Source organism: Eptesicus fuscus, chromosome 1 (genome assembly GCF_027574615.1).
Source record: "Eptesicus fuscus isolate TK198812 chromosome 1, DD_ASM_mEF_20220401, whole genome shotgun sequence".
Taxonomy (NCBI): Eukaryota; Metazoa; Chordata; class Mammalia; order Chiroptera; family Vespertilionidae; genus Eptesicus; species Eptesicus fuscus.
The window spans coordinates 104,439,086-104,446,258 of NC_072473.1; the positions used below are offsets into that span (position 1 = coordinate 104,439,086).

A 7,173-nucleotide genomic window follows, 5' to 3' on the forward strand; every position below is an offset into this window, starting at 1 on the left:
TCCATTATTATAGTGGTATTGGAGACTTCAATATCACTCTTTCAGTAATTGATAGGTCAGAAAGGCAGAAAATCAGTAGGGATACAAGTGACTTCAACAGCACTATTGATCAATTTGATCTACTTGACATTTATAAAATACTCCATCCAACAACAGAATGCATATTATTCTGAAGTGACATAAAACATTTATCAAGATAGGACAAATTCAGAGCCATCAAACACACTTTAACAAATTTAAGAGAACAGAAATCATACAAAGTATATTCACAAACTACTGTATAAAGGAATTAATCTGAAAATAAATAACAAGAAAGTAGTTATAGTATCCCCCAAATATTTGGAAATTACATAACATACTTCTAAAAAATTCATGAGACAAAGAAAAAACCCAAAGAGATTAAAAATATATTTTTGAAAGCACTGCCTTTGAATCTGATGTGTTTTGTTTGTAGGTTCATGGGCCAAGCAACAGTGCTAGAGTATAGGGACTTATTATAACTGGGACTCCAGCTCTCTCAACAGAACTGCTGTTTTAAAAACAAGGCATTTAAAATTATATATATATATAGATACTAGAGGCCTGGTGCACAGAATTCGTGCACTGGAGGGGGGTCCCTCAGCCCTGCCTGCACCCTCTCGCAGTCTGGGAGCCCTTGAGGGATGTCTGACTGATGGCTTAGGCCCTCTCCCGGACATCCTTAGCTCTGCAGCAGAGGCAGGAGAGGCTCCCAACACTTCTGCTGTGCTCGCCAGCTGTGAGCCCAGCTTCTGGCTGAGCAGCGCTCCCCCTATGGGAGCGCACTAACACCAGGGGACAGCTCTTGCTTTGAGTGTCTGCCCCCTGGTGGTCAGTTCACATCATAGTGAGCAGTTGAGCATCCTTAGCATATCATTAGCATATTACACTTTGATTGGTTGAATGGCCTACAGGATGACCAAACACTTAGCATATTAGTCTTTTATTATATAGGATATGTAAAACAATAAAATTTTAAGGAAAGTAAATTAGAGTAAAAATCTATTAAATTGAAAACAGAAAAATAATAAAGAAAAATCAATAAAACCCAAAGCTGGTTCTTTGGCATGATCAATAAAATTATAAACTTCTAGTCAGATTAACCAAGAATAAAAAAGATAGAATTAACAATATCACAATGAACTAGAGATCATCACTACTAATTCCATGGATATTAAGAGACTAATAATGAAATACAGTCAAACCTTATTTCTCAAACATCTCCCATCTTGAACAATTCAGTACTCCACCAAGTTGTTCACAAAAAATATGTCTGTGTTTACTTCTGTTGTTGACCTAACAACCCTTTCATGATGTATCAGCAAGACAAAAAGTGTCTCTCAATCCACAAATAAAGGATAGAATACACCATTATGAATCAGTTTACATCTAAACCTTGCCTTGTTAACATCTTAGGAAATTGTGCTATGAATATTTTTGAGGGGTTTTGTTTGTTTTGTTTTTATTGCTGGTGAAATGGATGATTAGCACAATTTTAAAACATAAAGAGGCCATGAAGAGTGCTAATGTTGCTAAGGGTGTGAAAGAAGCAATGATCACAGGCCATTGAAGAGGTAGAATAACTGTTGTTTTAGATAAATGAAAAGCAGTTTTAACCAGTGACAGCATTTTGGAGGCAATGATATATGAAAAAGTAAAGGTGCCACATATTGACCTCCTGAAAGACACCCCTGGAACAAGTGCTGAAAGTGACTCATTTAAGAAAAGAAGTATTTCTTTATAGATTAAACAGCACATTAGACATGTATTTCATATTACAAAGGTTAAAACAGGGACTCATTTGGGAGTCTAGAATGAATTAATTCAATTTACATTATTTCTAATGGGAAAAAAATAACTGTTTTCAAACAAATACTTCTTGAACAGCCTTCTGGAAAGAATTAAGTTTGAGAACCAAGGTTCCATTGTACATGAACATGAATACTACACCTGGCAAAGGCTGTGGAGAAAAAGGAACCCTCGTGCCCTGCTGGTGGGAATGCAGACTGGTGCAACCACTGTGGAGAACAGTATGGAGTTTCCTCAAAAAACTAAAAATGGAACTCCCATTTGACACAGTGATCCCACTTCTAGGAATATATCCAAAGAAACTAGAAACACCAATTAGAAAGGATATATGCACCCCTATGTTCATAGCAGCACAATTCACCACAGCTAAGATTTGGAAATAGCCTAAGTGCCCATCAGCAGATGAGTGGATTAAAAAACTGTGATACATCTACACAATGGGATACTATGCTGTGGTAAAAAAGGAGTTCTTATCATTTGCAACAGCATGGATGTAGCTGGAGAGTATTATGCTAAGTGAAATAAGCCAGTCAGAGAAAGATAAATATCACATGATCTCACTCATTTATGGAATATAATGAACAACATAAACTGATGAACAAAAACAGATCCAGAGACAGAGAAACATCAATCAGACCATCAAACCTCAGAGGGAAGATAGGGGTGGGGTAAGGGAGAGATATCAACCAAAGGACTTGTATGCATGCATATTAGCCTAACCAATGGACACAGATACCAGATGGGTGAGGTCATGAGTGGGGAAAATGGGGGGGGGGTACCGGGGGAATAAGGACACATATGTAACACCTTAATCAGTAAAGAAATTTAAAAAGAAAAAAGCTGAAGGAGTTCATCATCACTAGACTTCATCATCACTAGGCCTTACAAGAAATGCTAAAGGGAGTTCTTTGAATTGAAAAAAAAAACCCACAAAAACAAAAACATGATCATATAGATAGAGAACCCTAGAAACTCAACATAAAATACTGTTGGAAATACAGTAAAGTTGCAGGATACAAAATCAACATAGAAAATTAGTGGTATTTCTATACACAATGAACAATTGAAAAGGAAATTAAGAAAACAATCCCATTTACAATAGTAACAAAAGATTAAAATACTTAAGAATAAATGTAACCAAAGAGGTGAAAGACTTATATACTGAAAACTATAAAGCATCAAGAAGGTAACTTAAAAATACACAAATAAATGGAAAGACTTCTGTGTTCATATATGGGAAGAATTAATGTTAAAATGTCCTTACTACCCAGAGTAATCTATGGATCCAATGCAATTAAAATTCCAATGACTATGCCCTAACTGGTTTGGCTCAGTGGATAGAGCATAGGCCTGTGGACTGAAGGGTCCCAGGTTCGATTCTGGTCAAGGGCATATAGCTTGGTTGTGGGCACATCCCCAGTAGGAGGTGTGCAAGAGGCAGCTGATCAATGTTTCTCTCGCATTGGTGTTTCTAACTCTCTATCACTCACCCTTCCTCTCTGTAAAAAATCAATAAAATGTATATATTTTTTTAAATTCCAATGATGTTCTTTACAGAAATAGGAAAAAAAAGCAATCCTAAAGTTCACATGGAACCAAAAAAAGATCCTGAATAGACAATGAAAACTTAAGCAAGAGGAACAAAGCTGGCCTGGCCAGTGTGGCTCAGCAGTTGAGCATCGACCCAGGAACCAAGATATTGCCAGTTTAATTCCCAGTCAGGGCACATGCCCCGGTTGCGAGCTTGATCCCAGTGTGTCAGGCAACCAATAATGTTCCTGTCTCATTGATATTTCTATCTCTTTATCCCTCTCCCTTCCTCTCTCTCTAAAAATCAATAAAAAATATTTTTTTAAAAAAGAAGAACAAAGTTGGAAGTATCATCCTTCGTGATTTCAAAATATATTAAAAAGTTATAGTAATCAAACACTGTGGTACTGTGATAAAAACAGACACATGGATCAGTGAAACAGAATAAAGAGCTCAGAAATAAGTCCATACATATGAGTTGACTGATCTTGGACAAGAGTGCCAAGAACATACAACAGGGAAATTATAATCTCTTCAATAAATGATTCAGAACACTCAATATCCACATGCCGATTACTGAAATTAGACCCATATCTCACACAATATACAAAAATCAACTCTGAGTCAATTAAAGACTTAAATGTAAGACTAAAACCTTTAAAACTAATAGAAGAAAACAAACACAGACATTGATCTTGGCAATGATTTACTGAATGTGATATCAAAAGAACAAGTAAAAGCAAAAGTAGAAAGTGGGGTTGCAACAAGCTAAAAGGCTTTCAACATAACAAAAGAAACAATAGAGTGAGAAGGCAATTTGTGAAATGAGAAAAATATGTATAAACCATAAATATTATTTATGGTTAATGTTAAAAATGTATAAGTAACTCAGACGACTTAATAGCAAAAACAAAAAACAACAAACAAAAACAAATAACATGAATAAGAAATGGGCTAAGGACCAGAATAGATATTTCTCAAGAGACATACAAATGGCCAACAGGTATATGAAAAAAAAATGCTCAGCATCACTGGTAAGAGAAATGAAATTCAAAATCACAATGAGATTTCACCTCACACATGTGAGGATGACGATTATCAAAATGACAAAAGATAACGAATGTTTGCAAGGATGTAAGGAAAAAGGTACCTTTGTACACTGTCAGTTGGAATGTAAATTGGTACAGCCACAATGGAAGACAGTATGTAGGTTTCTCAAAAAATTAAAAATTACAACTACAATATGATCCAGCACTCCCACTTCGGGGTATATAGCCAAACGAAATGAAGTTACTGTCTGAAAGAGGTATCTGCACTCCCATGCACATTGCAACATGATTCATAATACCCAATATTTAAAAATCACCTGTCAGTTGATAGATGAATAAAGAAAATTACACACACACATACACACACACACACAGACATAGTGGAGCAAAGTAGGTTTGCAGTTGTATGTGAAACAGAGAGTTTATTCTTGTAGTATCCTATCTAATAAAAGAGTAATATGCAAATTGACGATCACTCCAACACACAAGATGGCTGCCCACATGTAGACACAAGATGGCTGCCACAAGATGGCTGGCAGGGGAGGGCAGTTGTGGGTGATCAGGCCTGCAGGGGAGGACAGTTGGGAGAGACAAGGCCTGCAGGGGAGGGCAGTTAGGGGTGACCAGGCTGGCAGAGGAGGGCAGTTGGGGATGACCAGGCCAGCAGGGGAGGGCAGTTAGGGGTGACCAGGCCTGCAGGGTAGGGAAGTTAGGGGTGACCAGGCCTACAGGAGAGGACAGTTGGGGGTGACCAGGCCAGCAGGGGAGGGCAATTAGGGGTGACCAGGCAGTTAGGGGCAATTGGGCTGGCTGAGGTGGGCAGTTAGGAGCGACCAGGCTGGCAAGGGAGGGAAGTTAGGGGTGACCGGGCCTGCATGGGAGGACAGTTAGGGGCAACCAGGCCTGCAGGGGAGGGCAGTTAGGGGTGACCGGGCCAGGAGGGGAGCAATTAAGCGTCGATAAGGTTGGCAGGGGAGTGGTTAGGGGGTGAGAAGGCTGGCAGGCAGAAGCAGTTAGGGGCAATCAGGCAGGCAGGCATTGAGCAGTTGAGAGCCAGCAGTCCTGGATTGTGAGAGGGGTCCCAGATTGGAGAGGGTGCAGGCTGGGCTGAGGGAACCCCCGCCATGCACGAATTTTGTGCATTGGGCCTCTAGTCATTTAATAATTACTGTATTATTTTCCATAAAAACAAATATAAACCCACTTTTGCCTCACCCTGGAGAGAAAGGGGGCAAATATATCACTCTGTTTTTAAAAAGAAAGAAAGAATCCCATTTGTGTCAACATTGATGAACCTGGAGTTCATTATTCTATGTGAAATAAATCAGACAGAAAAGGAAAAATATGTATTGTATAATCTCATATTTGTTGAACCAAAAAATGTCAAATTTTCCCAAGCCAGTTTGGTTCATTGGATAGTGTTGGCCCACGGACAGAAGGGTCCAGGGTTCAATTCCAGTCAAGGACACATACTTCAGTTGCAGGCTCAATCACTGGCCTTGGTCAGGGTGTGTGGGAGGCAACCAATTAATTTGTCTCTCTCACATCAATGTCTCTCTCTCTCTCTGTCTCTCCCCCTCCATTCCACCATCTCCCTAAAGATCAATGGAAAAATATCCTCAAGTGAGGTTTAACAATACCACAAAAAAAGTCAAATTCATAAAAGCAGAGTGGGATGATAGTTGCCAGGGGCTGAGGTGTGGGGGAAATGGGGAGATGGTGGGCAAAGAGTAAAAAAGTTCAGTTATGTGGGATGAATAAGTTCTGGGGTTCTAATGTACAGCATGGTGATGATAGTTAAACATACTCTATAATATACAGTAAAACCTCGATATAACTGACTAATTCTGGTGAGGGGGTGTCCATTAAAGTCAAAAGTCCTTTATATAACAAAGCAGGTATTCTGAATGCATATGTTAAAAAATTGACAAATTAGTTATTTACCTGTGTTTACTTATGTAGACAAGTTTGTGTATTTAAATTTAAGTATTTATGAAAAGTTTAATTTCAGAGAAAAGTTTTCTATATCTATTACTATAATTTTAAATTTATATTGAATAGGTCTAGTAAATGCATGCATTCATCTGTCACCTTGAGTAAACAAATGTATATGGCTGGGACATGCCTTAGCACACGTCTGAACATGGCTGGCCCACATTACTGCATTGAAGATGACAGCATAGGTAAATGTGGTACTCGCCACCTCCCACAACCACATCAAAATTTACAACTAAAATACAAAACAACCTTCATTCAGAACCACCTGATATCTAGCTGAATAGAAGTCCTACAACTAGGGAATTAAAGATGAAACACATCAAGACTGGTAAGAGGTACTGAGAAGAGGGGTGGAATTGAATTGCAATCTGGCTGGGCCCACACCCACCTGTGGTGGTTTAAAATTGGGAGGGATATCTTGGCTGTAAAGGATTGCCTGAAGAACAGAGGGTCCCTGCCCCACATCAGGCTCCCCAGCCCAGGGTTCCAGTGCCAGGAAGAGAAGTCCCCACAACTTCTGGCATAAAAGCAGTGGGAATTGTGACTGTGTGACACAGAGGCTGTGGGAGTTCCAGGCATTTCCTCCTAAAGGACCCATGCATGGATGTACTTGGACTCATGCCCTCTAAGCTCCAGTGTGGGGGGCCACACCTGGAATGGAACATGGGACACTCAGGGAGGAACTAACTTGTCTGGAATCAGAGTGAGAGCTGGAGGAACAGCTTTCTCCCAGGCAGAAGTGCTGGCCGAGGCCAGCATTCTATGGCTA

The 7,173-nt window shown here is 39.5% G+C and overlaps 1 non-coding gene across 1 annotated transcript; it reads left to right on the forward strand.

Annotated features, from left to right (window-relative positions):
- The first annotated feature begins 417 nt into the window (after window positions 1–417).
- Window positions 418–551, forward strand: LOC114228912 (small nucleolar RNA SNORA50). The gene has a single exon (XR_003615014.2). It is a non-coding gene; the product is annotated as a small nucleolar RNA SNORA50 (small nucleolar RNA).
- The last annotated feature ends 6,622 nt before the right edge of the window (window positions 552–7,173 follow it).